The 18,484-nt window shown below is 39.4% G+C and overlaps 1 long non-coding RNA gene across 1 annotated transcript; it reads right to left on the reverse strand.

Moving 5' to 3' along the window:
* Positions 1–15,996: 15,996 nt before the first annotated feature.
* On the reverse strand, positions 15,997–18,279 carry LOC131690934 (uncharacterized). Its single transcript, XR_009305656.1, has 3 exons — positions 17,788–18,279; positions 17,333–17,732; positions 15,997–17,277 (listed from the first exon to the last, which is right to left on the reverse strand). It is a non-coding gene; the product is annotated as an uncharacterized LOC131690934 (long non-coding RNA).
* Between the last annotated feature and the right edge of the window lie 205 nt (positions 18,280–18,484).

An 18,484-nucleotide genomic window follows, 5' to 3' on the forward strand; every position in this document is an offset into this window, starting at 1 on the left:
CGAACAAGACTGAATTTGAGTAAATCCTTTCTTGAGCATGATTTCCTTATCATGAAGATGGAAATATGCAAAAATAAAAAGTTCATCTTTTTTAAATATTACTCTAGAAAACCACTTTAAAATGAATTTAAATTATATAATCAGAAATAGTTATCAGACTAGAATATTTTAACAGCTTCAGTTTATTATAATGAAAAAGAAAATTGCCTGATTTAGTCAATGTCCCCATTTTGTCAGCCTAAAATACACCATGAGACTGATAAAACGAGTCTTTATTGTATGTATTATTCACTGTGTTCTACATTAATAGGTATATTCCATTTTTGGGATTTTTTTATTGCGCCAAAATTTTTTAGGTAGTTTTCAAGCGGTTATTTTATCGACTTCTTCCAAAATTTGGCGAACCTATTCCAATTCGTATACCAATTAATTGCTATATTTTAGGGTTTATGTTGCAGATAGAGAAAATACTGAAATTTTCAGCTTTTTTCCTACACAATATTTCAAAAGCTTATTGAAAATTTTACCCTCATAAATTTGTGAAAATTATAAACTATTTGAATTTTTTTATAGTTTTAATTTTCATTAAACCGTGTTTTTTTAATAATAAATTAATAGTGACCGTCGCTTCACAACGCAGTTTATTTTTCATGGCTTGCGGTGAGCACGATTTCTCGAATTGCTAAACTGAAAATTATGGAATGGAACTTAATTTTTAGTATTCTTTACAGATTTAACGCGCCGCCCAGATGGCTCTAAATTAGACCCGCTGGTGCCCTAAGACGATTTCGATAGATTTTCAGAGCACTGTGCACCCAGTGCATTAACGCAAGTGACGGAAGGTTATCGAAAAGATTCGTGAAAATGAAAATTCCAGTAATGATGATGATTTTCCAAAACGGTTCGGTTTCGATAGGTTTTAATTTGTTCTTTGGCATTAGGATTAGCGATAATGATTTAAATCAAGGATACTACTGGGAAGTCACTTTGAGAAAAAGTCGATGTCGAAGTGAAGTTTAAACTATGCACTTCAGAGGTAGTGTGATATCAGGAACTGCGATTTTATTTCTTACTTCTCAGTCGTGTTGGAAATTTGAGTAAAGTATAAACTTCAAATCGATTCAAAAAAAATTTCGGTTTTTTTGGCTCAGCACAATATATAACCCCCACAGATAACAGACGTTTAGGCTAGAACAAAATTTCTTCAAAAACCTGTGTAAACTTTCAAATTGATAAACGTTGGAAATCCGTGTTCCACTATTGCCATCTGCGCAACCGTTTGCTACACGTGTTTGACAGCTGCACTCTAACTACATTGTATCGATCACTTCGCCATCTACAAACGTTTGCCAAACATGTTTCAGACGTCTGATTTATTCGAAATTTCAGTAGCGGGTATTTACACACGATTCAAATCGAGCCTAAACGTCTGTTATCTGTGTAACCCCTTTGGGAAAATTCAGTTTTTTCCACCACGATGCATGGACTAAGGAATTTAGATATTTTATTAACAGAGCATTAGCGATAATTCGTTTGTATGTATTTACTGGGCCATTTTTTCGCTTTCCCATTGATTTGGTTTGAGATTTCTAGCACTGATGTTGTCCTATGCTGATTTGAGCGATTCTCTGAGTCCTGCCACTATCCCATGTAGTATGTAAATGTTCTCAAACGATATAATATCTGAAGAGAGTGATAAGAGTTATAAGAAATGTCTCTTCACACTGTTAGTTGGATTGAAAGTGTTTTTTCGAAGAATATCTGGCACATCAAATAAAAATGTCTGGCAAAATCTATCACTTATCAGCGACGTCAAAGTCATCGAAATTTATCTATAGATTTTTGCTAAATTTGGGAGAATATCCCCTAAATTCCCAAAATGTGTGTTCAAACGCTTCTATAATTTAAAAATCTGGCAGAATGAGAGGTTTGTCCTTTTGTCTGGAAGCCGCAAAAAACTCTGGCTGTGCCAGATAAATCTGGCATAATGGTATCCCTGCCCATTATCAGGATCAATATACCCATAGACTTTTCTTCAGCTCATGTACGTACACGGCACATGACACAAACACTACATCACTAGCTGGTGGAAAATAATAAACAAAGACGGCAAAATCAAATGGGATTGTTTTCAACCAGGAAGCTGCAGAAGTGTTCGTGAGACCGGGCGACAAGAACTCAATTGGCATTACCTCATCGAGAGGGTGTGAAATAGATAAAATGCACACGGTTAAATAAAACAACCTGCAGAATAAGTTCTTTTAACCTACTTTTGAGTTGTGCGTCGCTTTCGCACTTATTAGTGTTGTCAAAAACAGAACGAGAGATTCGACTCAGTCGAGGTCTTCTGTGGAGGAAGGTACTTTTGAGTTGTTTGGGGTATACTCAAAATTAGGTAAATTCAACTTAAATTTGAGTATAAAAAACCTATCAATGAGTTGTAATTTTTGCCGTGTTTAAATGGAAACTACTTTCAACACGGTATACCTAATTTTAAGTTCCCCCACGATACCACGAGATTGCGTCAAAGGAACTCAATTTTAGGTAGTTTTTCGTTTCTGTGTACCCATTGTTGGAAACATACCATAGTCCTTCTATATATGGTCTCCTCAATCGAACCTTGCTTATGTAGTGGTAAAGAAGTGACGTCACTGTCAGAGCAAAATCGTAGTGGCATACTGAATACCGTTTTTTCATAGCCATAAATAAATCGATCTGGAACGACAAATATTCTAATTTTGTTTTGTTCAAGACACTTGTAAATAGTCATAGACGGATTGATTACTTTTCAAAAAATATTTTATTTAGAGGAAGAAAAAATATTTTTGTCAGAGAGACAGACAAAAATGTTTGTTTTTTTAATCATTATTTACATCAAAAGTTTCTTCATTTTTTTCTGTGTTTGGCTAAGAGGTTTTGACATGGGTTTCAAAAGACGCTTAACACTAGATTTTTTCATCTTTTGTTCCTTCAAATTCCTGTTCAGTGTATTTATACGAATATATGTTCGTAGACGTACAAAATGCGCAATAATTGGTGACGGTATTTCCGGAAATTTATTCTGTAGAAGGAAAGATAAACGACTGGTGGTGCCGAGTTTTCTAGATATTCCATCTTTATGGTAATCTTTAAAACAATTTTCAAGTTTATGCCCTTGTTGTAACCACAACGCCGATGGTTTTGTTAGACCGCCAAGAGATAAATGCTCAACATAACTTGCCGAAAATGCATAGTCATGGTCTAATATTGCATCATTTGGTCTATTATGGTACGTAAAACATCCAAGATAGGGATAGTCGTGCTTGAATTTTCTACATATAGCACACGCTATGTATTCAAATCCATCATCTTCAGTTATAAACGATTAAACATCGGAAACCTCTTCATTCAAATCTTCGTTTGAATCAACTGGAAGATTCTCGTAATCCAGTGCCTTCGTTTTTTAATACATGTCTCTTTCTGGAGAGAACGGATTATCTCCATTACAGTATATTCTTCGTTACATCGATCAATTGTATTTTGCCCATCAGAAACTGAGGTGATATTCTTACCCAGAATAATCACCCGCAACCGACGAAGACCATTGAGAGGTGTTGGGTTTTCATTACCTCCCCCTCGATCACGAATAAAAGAAAATAAGTTTTCTAGCGCATCCTGGTTTAATTTTACTGTCATAAAATCAATCCCAAATCTCTTGCGCATATCTATATACATTGCTTTCAGAGATATTATTGACATCAGGATCGCTCGTTGGAAAACCTGTAAACAAAGTGATTAATTTCCAATAAAAATTTTATCCCAATTTCTACAAGATATTAAAAAATTACCTGCATTTTAATTTTACCTCCCGGTATTGTCGTTTTCATCAATGTAACCATTTTATCTAGAGCATCATTTTGTTCATTTAAATTGAGACCATACGGCTTCTTAAAAATTTGCGATGCGTTCATAGTTCGCGAATTTAGTAAGTCGAACCAATCATTAACAATGAGAATGAACTCGGCCAGTAAATTTGCCATTGGTGTGCCAACCTTTTGCTGGAGTGCTACTCCACATTTCCGGGAAAACACTTTTGCAGCCCACGATACATTTTGCCGTGACTACCTTGCAAATTTATGTGTTCTTCACGAAGAAAAAAGGTGTCAGAAATTTCGGTTTTATTATTTGTGACCAGCTGCCATAAAGGGTGATTCCTTTCGCTATCCACAGGCGGAATGAATGAACCATCACTAAACCGGAATGCGGTGTCAACCATCCAGTTACGAATTAACGTCAACGTGTGAGGTGCGTCGGCGAACAGGTATATTTTGTTACCTGTTACTGAATGCAGCAAAAAAGTTCTACCATCGCCAATATTTACCCTGGACTAAATATCTTGGTTGGCACCTCTACAATCAGAAATGCAACCTACACATTCATATCCAGCATCCCAGGCCAAAGAGATAGCTCGGTCCAACAAGTCAAGGGTAATGTTTACATCGAAATCAGCATATACTGGTTGTTTCCAAGGAGCGAACAATCCCCTCATCATTATCACCTGGGTAATGTGGGAACCCGCACCGGCGGAACATCAAACCGGCAACGCAGCGGACAAGTCCAAGACGGCGGAACAAGACCGGGACAACGCACAACGTGAATGAAATGCGAGTGTAATGAAACGTGTTTATTATTGCTCTTGTTACAGTGGAATGAAAACTTATTTGCTCTATGGTGGTTAATGAAGTTGGTAGTGTGCATGGGCGCCGTGTAAAAAATATCGCTCCTACTTGTACACTCAACACTCCTCCTCGATATTAGCCAAGCCCATTGCAGCTGAAAATTTGCTCTGCTTTACCGCTCCTAGCGGCTTAGTCAGAATATCTGCCACCATGGCCTCCGATGGACAGTATTTCAGAACTACAACGCCTTTCGCAGCTAAATCCTTCGTGTAATACATTCGGGTGTCGATATGCTTCGACCTCCGTGACTGCCGCTCTAGCTCAACGAAATCAATACAGCTCCTATTATCTTCAAGCACTACAGTCGGTCCATGTTGCTTCTCTCCCATCTCTTCCAACAATCGCCTTAACCAAACAAGCTCTCTACAAGCCTCCGACAAAGCAATATATTCCGCCTCCATGCTTGAAAGGGAAACACTAGTCTGTTTACGGCTCGCCCAACAAACAGTCGCCTGTCCTATTTGATACAGATATCCGGTATTCGATTTGCGATCCGACGTATCACCGCTCCAATCAGCATCGCTGTAGCCCAAAAGTTTCAAGGACTCACCTCGTTTTGCCGACAGCTGTAGCTTGTAGCTACTCGTTCGCAGTAAATATCTGACCACACGTTTCACCTCAGCCCAGTCTGCTTCAGTAGGACAACTGACTTGTCTGCTCAATATTGATACGCTCACCGCTATGTCTGGACGCGTATTTACTGCCACGTATAGCAGCGCTCCTATTAGACTGTGCTAACAGTCGTTATCTCTTAGCTTCTTGCTTCCTTCGCGGTTTCTATAATATCCTGTATCGATTGGAACGTTGGATCCCTTTGCATGCTCCAGACCAAAACGACTCGCGAGCTTTCTGACGTAGGTCTCCTGATCAAGACAGAAAAATCCGTTGCAATCTTTGGTGACTCGAATGCCAAGAAAAAAGCTAACTTCACCCAGCGACGACAGCGTAATCTTCCTCTTCAACTCATTCTCGATCTTCATTATTTCCTCTTCGACGGTGCTAGCAACAATCATATCATCTACGTAGATGATTAAGTAGACGAGTCCTCCATCAGCTAATCTCTTGATGTATAAACAGGGATCCGAGCTTGACTGTTCGAAGCCCAACGCCATCAGCATTTCGTTAATCGTACTGTTCCAGACCCTGGCAGCTTGCTTGAGACCGTACAGGCTGCGCTGTAGTCTGCACACCAGCTTCTCCTTTCCGGGTTTCACGAAACCCTTCGGTTGCTGCATGTACAGCTCTTCTTGTAGTTGGCCATGGAGATAGGCAGATTTCACATCAATATGGCGAACGACCATCTTCTTCTGACCAGCAATCGTCAACAGAATCCGAAAGGTCACCTGCGTGGCAACCGGAGCGAACACAGCATCATAATCGACACCGAATCGCTGAGAAAAGCCTTGGGCTACAAGGCGAGCTTTGAATCGAGTTATGTTAACGGAACTGTCCTCCTTTCTCTTATACACCCATTTGCAACCTATGGGTGCGCGCCCAGCTGGCAACTCCACCAGCGACCACGTTCCATTCTTTATTAGTGCATCATATTCCTCGGTCATCGCCGCTATCTACAAATCCTGCTCCGGTCCCTTCACCGCCTCTTCGTAGCTTCTAGGCTCTTCTGTAACCGATGTCGCAATCGCAACGTCCACCACGTAATCATCGAACCGTTTTGGTAACAATCCTCTCGTGCTTCGCTTCGTACACTGCTGCTGTTCGCCGCTCGTCGGCTCAATCGCTTGATCCCGTTCATCATCCCAACCATAAAACTCCTCTTCGGACTCATCATCAGCCAATGGCTGTTCTGTGACGACTAACTCCTCCTGAATTTGGCTATCATCTCTCGCGATATCAACGCCGACATAATTACCATCACCTTCGGAAGACAAATCATCGCGCATCAGTGACCCATTTCTCAACTCGATGAATTTCGCGTCACGGCTTATTGTAACGGTATCATTTTCAGGATCCAGGAACCTGTACGCTTTCCTGTCGTCACAATAGCCCACAAAGAGTAAACGTTGAGCCTTACTTTCAAACTTATTTCGCTTTACATCATGGATATGAACATAAGCGAAACTGCCAAAAACCCACAAATATTCCAGCGACGGTTTTCGGCCAAACCATTTTTCGAATGGGGTTCGATCAACGGAGCGCGATGGCAAACGGTTCTGCAAATAAGTAGCAGTTACAACAGCTTCTCCCCAAAACTTGTTAGGTAACCCAGCATCAAGAAGCATACATGCGGCCATCTCTTGCAGGGTGCGATTTTTGCGTACTGCAACACCGTTTTGTTGCGGGGAATACGCAGCGGTGAGCTGCGATTGAATGCCTTCTACCTGGTAAAACTGCTTCAATTCCGAGTTTACGTATTCGCCGCCACCATCCGAACGAATAACGCACGGTGCTCTACCAAACCGATTCTTCACATGCGCAACATATTGTTTTATGCACATCGCTGTATCGCACTTTTGCTTCAACAAGCACACCACTGTGTACCGGCTATAGTCGTCGATGAGAGTCATCAGGTAGCGGAACCCTCCGGGCGTGACATTCTTCATTGGCCCGCACACGTCCGTGTGGACTACATCAAGAATTCGCTCAGCTCGGTGTTGCGCTACTTTGGGAAATGGTTTTCTGGGCATCTTACCTTGCAGGCAGTGTTCGCAAACTTGCCTTATTCCGCAATCCTGCACATTCAGGCCATCAGCAAGATCGTCTGCTCGGATGCGATCCAGCACGACCGGATATCGATGCCCAAATCGTCGATGCCAGGTATGCTGGCAATTCTGCAAATGCCGAGCCTCGGTACTCAACATAACCTCCTCTGCTACCTTCAAGGCATATAAATTACCGCTAAGCTCCGCCACAGCGGCCACTTTTCCTTGCTTACTAACAACACTGCATCGATTTCCGTCAAATTCAACTTTTAGCCCCTTTTGTGCCAGCTTACGCACAGAAATTAGACCACTATCCAAATTGGGGATATACAGGACTTCTTTAAAAGGTATCACTACTAAATTTCCCTCACCATCAATGCAATTTACAGTACCTGTACCAATACCAGCAGACGTCGTTTCCGAACCATCAGCCAAAATTACTTTGATTCGAACCGCCTCGTCCAACTCACAAAAGAAACTACGGTCGTTAGTCATGTGACTGGAACAACCGCTATCGACAAACCAACGGCCTTTACGGGAATTATTTCCAACTGTGAAACAAACCGCCACATCGGAATCAGCAGCTTTCTTCGCCTTAGCATCTTCCTGCTTGTTTCCTTTCCGATCTTCATCGTTCTTCTTAAGCTGGGATTTCTGTTGCTGTTGTTCTAGCTGCAGCAAACGGCAATCGCGCCGAAAATGGCCAGTCTTCCGGCATTGATAACAGATTTTCTCCGAGCGTCTCTTGCTTTGCAGTTTCATTGCCTTTTCTTCGTGATTGCCCGAGCGTTCCACTCGACGGTAATGCTCGTCCATCAACTTTTGTTTTACTAGCTCAATCGTTTGGTCCGCATCCGGCCGGCTCTCCAATGCCGTCACCAGACTACCATATGACTCCGGTAGACTGCGATGGATCATCGCGATTTTAAGAGAGTTTTCCAACTGCTGACCAGCACAGGCAACACGATCGAACAACTCTTCCAAATCGAAAAGGTGTTTTTCGATATCGGCTCCCTCTGCCATATTCAAGCTGCATACGCGCCGCAGCAGGGACACCCGGGACGTCATCGTCGCCTTTTCATGGAACTCTTTCAGCTGATTCCATACACCGCGCGCCGAATCATTATTCCGAACTAGGTTTAGCTGACTGTCTTCCACGTACAGTACCACAGTCGCTAACGCCTTCTGGTCAGCTTTGTTCCAGGCCGGTGTGACCGGTTCCGGTTTTGCATCGGACACAACAGACCACAGATCTTCTCTCTTCAAGAGCATCTCCATGCGCGTCTTCCACACGGGATAGTTTTGATTATTTAGTCGACCGAACAAATATTTTCGCCCATTTCGTTTACGCGATCGATCACTACAAGCCAAAAAAAAAAAAACACTCGACAAATTTTCTGCTTGCGCCGATTCAACCACTCGCGCACGGCAACGATTTATAAACAGCCGACTGCTGGCAAGCCGAAGCAAACACAACCTCACTTTCAGTCCAACAAAAAACTTCTTTGTCCGAACTTCCAGAGCACACTTTCATTTACATCTCCTTCACAGTATCTGGCCCATAATCTGTGGGAACCCGCACCGGCGGAACATCAAACCGGCAACACAGCGGACAAGTCCAAGACAGCGGAACAAGACCGGGACAACGTGCAACGTGAATGAAATGCGAGTGTAATGAAACGTGTTTATTGTTGCTCTTGTTACAGTGGAATGAAAAACTTATTTGCTCTATGGTGGTTAACGCAGTTGGTAGTGTGCATGGGCGCCGTGTAAAAAAATATCGTTCCCACTTGTACACTCAACAGGTAATACATATCATCATGAGCACATATTTGAATAACAATCAATAACATATTCTTCACATGCATTTTTCCATGAGGCCCAATGACGTCATCTAGCTTTTTATCGTATTCGAAGGCTTCGGATACAGCCATTTCATCGTACATAAAAATGCAAATTCGGTCTCGTTCTGATTTTGTTGACGAGGCAGCTTTCAAAAGCTGAAAAACTTCCGTGAAAAATCCACGACGCATATTGATGTTCGAAGCACATCTTTCCAAAGTAGGGTTGCCACCCCTCCGGGTTTGACCCGGAGACTCCGGTTTTCTGGAGCGATCTCCGGGCCTCCGGGTTTTACATCAATTTCTCCGGGTTTGGTGGGAAGAAGCATAGTATCATAGTAGTCATAGTTAACTTTTACTCTGGTTCAAAATTATTTTTCCCGACTAAACCTTCGTTTAAAGGTGGCGAAGATGAGTTCACCAAATATTTCTGATTTGTTTCACAAAGCAATGAAAATGAAAAACAAATAAACAGGCACTACAATTATCGCTCATATGAGTAAATGTGTCCGAATAATTTGCTACTGCGACAATAAAAACTTATATTTTCACACGAATAGTTATTGGTACTCACAGAACTTCTCCGGATCAATACAACGTGTTATTTCTTGAGATAAATAAAACCCCCGGAGAATGAGCGATTGAGTTTATCACGGTATCCTTTTTGCGCTCGCTGCCTTGCTGTCGCTATTCCAAAACACGAAAAATCAAGTCTATCCTACTTCTTAGCCGCTTTGCTTTGAAATTAAATGTATATTGTGACGTTTTTATTGATTTCTACGAAATTAAAATATTATCACATTCTCCGGTGAGAAGGAAAAAACCAAATAAATTTTATCCGGAAAATTATTCTCACCAAAGTTCTTCTTTGTGGAGTCGGAGAACTTTGCGACTCATCTTATCTCGAAAAAGTTGGACATCGGATAAGCTTCTTCTCGCATGAGTAAGAGAGAATTACAATGCCTGCAAATAAAATTTACTTCCAATTAAGAAAAGTAATATTTCGCTCTAAGCTACAATTGAAATGTTGCATTCTACTAAGTCGCTTAAAATGGTGTAAAAAGTTATTCTGCTGCAAATTTTACCTAATCAATTCACTGTTAGTGATGCTTAGTGGTGCAAATTTTCATTTTCAAATGCCAACTTTCAGCTCAATCAAACCCAACCATGATTCAAATTCAAAGCCTCCCTTAATAATTCTCTTTCAAGTTGGCGGGATTTTTATAACCAAACCCTACGTCTTCATTTCAAATTGATACTTTTTCAGTCACCAACAAAAGTTGTCATCTGCTCTGTAGAGGCCAGCTTGGGTTAAATGTTGACATATTTTGCGTTTTCAAGCTTACATGAACAGTAAGAAGAGTTCAGAGTAGTTTTGCTTCAAAAACCTAGTCAATATCCCAGTACAGAGATATTCATATGGTCAATGAAATCGAAAATGAATGGAAAACGATTGGACAGCTCGGCTGTTTGAATGAATGATGCAAACGAAAAACGGCGAATTGGACATAGTAGGGCATGATTTGAGATTTGTTCTTCCTTCAAGTTCAAAACAACCTAGCGAAAATTTGCAGCTCTGGTGATGCTTATCACCAGCTGCACCAAGGTATGGCAGATTTCTACTAATCCAACTAACTAGGTCAACATCAAATGAATTCTTTCAGTGCTGTTACTACTCCTGTAAGGATCCTTGTGTGTTGGGTATTGCCACCTGTTTTGCCCTTTTGTTGCGACCTCTGGTAATGAAGAACCGACACCACATAGTGCTTCCCATGTGATGTCGCAGCCCTGCCTCCTTTGCTCTCCTTTTCCTGTTGGTTGTGGAGGAGAGCGATGCTCGTGCGACTTATCCTCCACAGTGAGAGTAGCTGGTGCTTTTGTATTCCTGACACTTAGGCGGAGAAGTGAAATACTACACCAGATTAAACCGATAAAACCATTCTCAAACGTGAAAAATTTACAGCTTTACTTTAACGTAGTTATAAAAAGCGATTAAAGTGCTCTAAAATGCCGAGCAATCGCTTTGATTCCAATTTATGTCTCGTTCCACTCAAAATTCACCACTCCCCAGGTCAGTGAAAATCTCCGGGTCAAAACCTCTCCAGAGGTGGCAACCCTATTCCAAAGATTTGTTGTTGTTGTTGCAGTTTGTGTTTATTGGCCCGAGGAACTTTGCCTCATAAACGCCAGTGGCTATTCCAAAGATTTGACACTTGGCAGAGGAAGCTTGAGTGTGTTAATTGTATACTCCAGGGCGGATCTGCTTAAATCAACCCTCCCGCAACTTGACGTTTAGCCTAAGTTGCATGAAACCACCGTGTTTCGAATGATGTCGCCACCATAGAACGCCGTCCACAAATTGCGATACTGTAAATTTCTATCCGAGAAAATAATTCCGTGACGTCTTTTACGAACTTGTTTCTTTATTTACATTCGGAAGCGGTAATCAAGATGATCATTTCAAAACAGTATAATAGTTTAATATAAATACAAACAAGTTAATTCGTCATTTTGGAGTTTCATAAAAGGATTACAAATTGTACCGAATGTAAAATGTAAAATGCATGATTTGATTTGAGTGCGCTTTTAGTGTGAACTTTTTCTTCTCCCGTCGCCCTTGAAATATCTTTCGCATATGACAATTCTCGAAAGTTTGTCGTTAATCTAAAATACATTTAGTTTTGTGATTATCTTTTTTCACTTCGTATTTAACAAAGGCGGGATTGACTTCGATTGTTTATTTCTGACAGCATGCGACATTTACGGTGCAGAGGTTTCCACAAAATTCAGAAGTGATGACAGCTCATTTTCTATCGGAGAGGGAGAAAAACAGTCCAGTATCATTGTGTGCGTTGTTTACATTGCAATGCAAATATTACTACCTAATATCTTAAAACTAAATGAAGATGCTCACTAACTAGCATAAGCGCCGTTTGTTTGTACGCTGATGATTCCAAAAAATCATGAATCATTTAAAAATAATGCATCGGAATAAAGATGCATTATTTTTATAATAAAACAACACCAAACCCAAAAAGTCTTCAAAAATGAATTATCGGAAGTAAAAAAATATGAACAAGAAAATTTTCACTGTGAACAAATTTACGCTTTTTTTAGAAATTGCTCTTGAATAAAGATTGATCCGCCATTTTAGACCCACAGACCCAAAAAAAGTGGTTTCAACGATTTGTATAGGTACACAGCAAAAAAAATCTTGTGATATCACATCATAATCGCTGCACATCACTGTTTAGATTGGGAGCAGTGATATTACACGAATAAGCGCTCGATTCATTATTGTAATATTACACGACTGATCGCAACACCGAAACGATGTATGCACAATGATGTAATAGCAAAGACGTGTTGATATATGATGTGCTGAACTCGACGTCAAGACGAACGATGTAATAGCGAACGACGTAAGACAAACAACGTGAGGCGAGCGACGTATCAGTGAACGATGTAATGGCGAACGACGTAGTGATCAATAACGTAAAATGGTGCAAAATAAATGTCGTGCAGATTTTGCTCCCCAAAACGCTTGATTCAAGCTTCTGCAATTTTGTCAAATCTCATTTTTGTTGGAAGTAAATTAACAACTTCAAGCTTCGATGTATGGACATTATAAGCTTCAATTCAATATTACAAAAAAGCATCTTTTGAACATTCAAATTACAAGTTAATTATTTTGTTAAAAAGTTGCATTCCGTTGAATATTTGTGAAAGTTGGAGCTTATGAATTCAAAAATAAAATCATTGTATTTCTACATTTTAAGCGGGAAGCTGTCAAATTTTCATCAAAACAAAGGCTTACAAAATTTACAGAACGCTGATTCAAGCGTTTCTGGGAGCGGTTTTTTGCCCAACGTTTATTTTGCCTTAAAGCAAAATAGATCTGATGCAGTGCGAAAGGGATGTGATATAAAAACCTGATCAGTTAGTCAAACAGCTTTATATATTATAACAACGGTCTATTATACCATCTAAAGATTATACCAAATTAAAATATTTCGAATGTAATTCTAATTTTTTGTTTCAATTATTTATTTGAAACATTCAGTCATTTGCCTCTTTGTTGAGTAAGAAAAATTCCTAACCCTATGCGCGGGGTTGAGAATCGAGCCCAGGAGAGCAGCGTACAAGGCAATCGACTTACCAATCAAGCTTTGCTCGCCCCATGTACTAAAATTATCATATGCATCTTCTGTTCTATTCTGAGTGTGCAAGTTTGATATGATAGGAAGCAGTGAATTGAAATTTTTTAAAAGCTTTTTACACTTCAGTTCAGCTGACCTACAACCACTAGGAGGTGAGCTGGCATGGTTGTAACACAGAGAACAGACGTCCATCTCCTGCATTCAACTTGTGTAAAATCTCTAACGGTTTCGAAGGTAGTTGGGATATCCAAACCAGGTGTGCTACTGTCGTCATGTTTTTTTTGTGGCTGAGTCCGACAGGATTGACAGCGGTTATTCCTCTACCCAGTTAAACTATTCCGGAACTGGTTCGGACTTCCAGCATGAATTCCAGCTCAAATGTATCAACCGATTGAGACGGAATCGGTTGTTTTCTTTGAGCAAGATTCCATACTGAATCCATTCAGGATTTCGAACCGGTTCCGGAATGGATTTGACGGATAGTTGGGATAGGTTGGTGTGGCGGCGCTAGCGTTTATCGTATATTAATTCAAATGTTTACACACGTTTTTTAAATATTTTTGTTCGATCAATTGTTCTTTGTGGTTGTAACCTACATTGAAGAGTTATTATTTCTAAAGTGAATAGAAACAAGCAAATATAAAACTTAGTTAAGTGATCAGATATATGTTGAGGTCGATCAAAAATTGATTTTTTTTACTTTTATCTTAAAGTATTGGTTCTTGAGAATGATATACCAAATTTGTATAGAGAAGCAAGCAGTAGAAGCGAAGTAAAAACGTTTTTCATTTTGCTCCCTTACGGAGGCGTGGTACGTGACATGAAACATTAAACACGATTATCTCGAAATCATGTTTTCCAAAAACATTTACGGTGACTAAATGCCGAAAAAGCTTTCGACAGATTTCAATTATTTTTTTAAATAGCTCGTAATTTATTTGGCGTGTCATTTAATTCGTCTATATGTTCATATCAATGCTACTGTATTATTATTCAAACATTTTTATCAAATGTACCTTGCTGAAAGTTTGAGATCTTTAGAAACAAAATGGAGGTAGATTATCGGTAAAATTGACAAACATTAGTTTTTTTTACATTTAGTCTGAAAACCACATTTTTCCCTAATTCTCGAACATCCCTAATTTTTCCTGATATTAAACTTCTATCAAATGATGCCTAAGCGTTTTTACGCAAGAAACAGGAAATTAAATAATTTATTATTAAATGGAATTGATATGCAATTTGTTAAAAAATAAGTTCTGACACTAATGGCCGATTTCTTCACTCTCGCTTAACTTTTAAACCATGTTCACCAGTACGTTTAAACCTGGCTTAAGCACTAAGCGAGAGTGAAGAAATCAGCCCTAAATGTCAAAAAATTATGTTTCTGAATTTCACGAATAACAAATCTACTTCCAACTTGTTCCTGAGGATGTTCCACGTTCAACAAGGTACATTTTATAAAAAATGATTGAAAAATATATGCATGGCAAAATCATCAAATTTTATATGAATGACAAAATGCTATAGAACCTTAACTTATTCTAAATAAGATCGCAATAAATTCGTTTGATTCCTGAGATTTTTCACACTAGAAGAACTGCAAAAATCATCACTTTTTGCTGAAAAATTGTATACTCACTAGCGCCGCCTAGCAAGTAAATCCTAAATAGACCTTTCATCAGCGTGTAGTACTTTACATCCTCAAGTTCTTTGAAAGTTCCCAGTTAAATTCAGCCGGAAAATAAGCCAGAATACTGACTGGTTGCAGTTCGCATTCCGGCTCCAGTGACACAACCAATTCTAGCTAGAGTCGGTTGTGTCACTGGACCCGGTTTACTAACTAGATCCAGCCAGCTTTCTGGATCATTTCCGGCTGGGCTTGTGCCGCATAGTGAAAGTATCCCAAGCTAATCGATCTAATTGGACAACTTTTGATTTCCTGACTAAATTGTCCTAAGACACTACTTTTTGTTAGCGGGCTGATAGGACTGTAGCTCATAGCTTAGCGGATCTCGGTCCGTCCCGCGAGACAAAATTTGCAAAATCGGACGAATTAGCAACTGTCTGCCAAGGAAACACCGGTCCTCGGGAGGAGGACTACATTTTGCGCCTGTTTGTCGCGAAGTTGGTATCTTCAAGTCCTCTATTTTGTCTAGTCCAATGTATCCTGCTTCTAACAACGCGTGCTAAGTCGTCAGTGATGCAATTAAAACTTCGTATTAATTCCGTTCTTGTATTCTTCCTGATCTCCTCTTAAGTGGGTCCCCTAGGTCTGAAACGGATCAATCGACTATTAAGTAAATAAAAGAGTGCTGTTAACCATAATATCCACGAATATTAATTTCCCCGCAACTTTTCTACTAATTCCATATCAACTTTTGAATAGGGCTAATAAGATGTGTAAACAAACTTTTGTTTTGCTAATTTCTCTTATTTTGTTATAATTTCAGCACAGAAAACATTTGAAATTGATTCTACCAAGGGTAAAGATGTTGATTCATGTGTATTTGTCATGAAATTCAACTCGGCTGCGGAGTAATGAGCGAAAGAAGTTTGTTTACAAAAATCTCATTAGCCCTTTTGAAGAATTAATACTGAATTATCCTATTCTAGTATGTATTAATCATCATTTTGTTCGATAATAAAATTTTAAAATATAGCTAAGTCACAGAGAACAGACATCCTTCGAACAAATAAGTTTAAAATATTTGAGCATATATCCGCTAGGGCACTACGGCCATACTAGCATATCCCAATATAATCAGGTCGGGCACTTGGACATCAATTATGTGGTCCACTGTCAATTCAGCAAAACTTACGCACTACACGGAATAACCACAGAACCATGCCTGGATAACAAAGGCACCCCCCAAGTGAACTCCGACATTCGACTTCCGAACCCCAATCACATGTCCGTCAAAATTTTTATTTTATATCTCGATAATTCATGTTACGTCACGCTCTTCCTTAACTGTAAATACGCGACATAATTTATGAACGGCCCCTTTGGCAATTACTTTAGGGCATGTTCAGGAGTGGTAGCGACAAAAAATCACAGCCACTTTTTCAAAAGCACCATTTAGCGTAACCGATAGTTTTTCCAGCAGCTATTTTGTATGATTTGAATCGTTGTGACCTAATAAATCAGCTGATATTCTTCTTTTAGAGTATAGAGTTTTGAAAAGGTTTAAACGGATAATCCGGTGGCAAAGCTGAACACATTTTTTCCTACCCATACTACCCAGCGTTCAAATCTAACACATGCTCAAAAAGGTTACTTGAACCTTAATTTAGCTGATTTTAAAAAATGCATCACAAGGGATCTGCCACTAGTGCAACACCCTGTTGAAGCTGTTGAAATCGGCCTAAGAGATTATTCATAAAATCTGGTAACTAGGAATACATTTTAGAAAATAATTAATGGTCGATTAATTAAAAAACTAATAATAAAAAATACATTCAAGAAAGAATTAGTGCAATAGAAGATTCTATTGAAAAACGGATCTGAATAACGAGATGGCACTACAATTGGTCCATGCTCAAAAAAGGACCCCCTGTACAGAAATTCTCCAGCATGCACGTGTATGGCTAGAAATAATTTTCGCAGAGGGTAGGCGCACATTTACGGCCAGCTGGAGAATACCTAATCACCACCATTTTCAAGCGTATTTGTGGTGCTGAAATCAATGCTTATGTTGGGAGAGGTTCCTCACAATACTGTTAAGGCTATTCGCTTAAAGCAGAACGCTCTGATTGAGGTAAATCAATAAACTAATACTCGCTTGTAAGCAATCTAACTGTAAACTGCTCACCCTTCAAATGACTGAATGTACTTAGTTCAATATTCGGCGACAGATCAACCATCGTGCAGATGTCCGGTCAAACTGCTATACGGCTGTAAATAGCAATACAGTTAGTTTAAACTCATCCTTCACATAAGCATATCATACCCAGCAAGTTTTCTCCGTTCATTCACAACGTCAACTACATAGTACATAGTGTACAGGAACTGAATATCGTCCACATTGTTGATGCTCCCTTTAGACTTCAACTCACTAAGATACGAAGCAAGAATCAGAGTATTGCGGATCAGTTGCTTCGCATGCTTTTTCATGTTTTGCATCCTGCACATCGATTTTATTATACTTTCTAAACCACGGCACCATCGGTGTCTGTGCCAAAGATATCCGGAGTATTTTCCAGTTAAAGATATCCAGATAGTACGACCGGGGGTTGATCAACAAGGCATCCGATACGAACCAGGTATCGATATTGATTGCATGTGCATTTTGTTAGCGAATAGCGTACACGGGGCCATAAATACCTGCTTCATGGTGGGGGGACGAATAGCTGTAAGAGGTTACTAGCAGTGAATGAACAAACTATTAATACACAAAATACTCACTGGAAAATTTATTCCTGACGATTGGATCAGTATCTGGGATCAGTTGACAAAAATTGAAACGTGCTTGAAAACTAGGTCTGCTTACTGATGGAGAATACTTTGTGCTACTGTTTATGTCCGATTCTACTTCAGTACTGTAACTCACACACTATTAAGTAAAATATTTATTAGCTGAGAAATTAGCAAATTTTATGTAAACATTTTCGCGAAATTGTAGTAAAAGACGGACAAGAAATCTGAGCTGACCTCTTGCGAAAATAAATATGACAACATGGTGAAATATCGCAATAAAGAACAGCGACTGAGACACGCAAAACCGAAGACCATCATCATTGTGTAAAAGTCTTGGTAAAAGTGTAATATCGTGCAGAGATAATAATATAGCGTCAAGGCGTGTGATATAACAATAAAATTGTTGGAAAGAGTGATGTGCGTATTTTTGTATATAATATTACACCAACTCGTGTGATAATACAAATATATTAATGAGCAAATTCGCACTGAAAAACGGAACAATCTTTCAGTAGATTAATATTACACGATTTCGAAGGCAGCTTTTCGTACATCATTTTCATAGCAATATCGTATCAATTCGAATGCAATATCCAGTAAAAATGGTGTGAAAATCTCACTACGTTATTTTATGTGATATCAGGTGATTAATGTACAATTGCATATAAAACATAACAATATTGTG

The sequence above is a fragment of the Topomyia yanbarensis genome, chromosome 3 (assembly GCF_030247195.1).
Source record: "Topomyia yanbarensis strain Yona2022 chromosome 3, ASM3024719v1, whole genome shotgun sequence".
Lineage (NCBI taxonomy): Eukaryota > Metazoa > Arthropoda > Insecta > Diptera > Culicidae > Topomyia > Topomyia yanbarensis.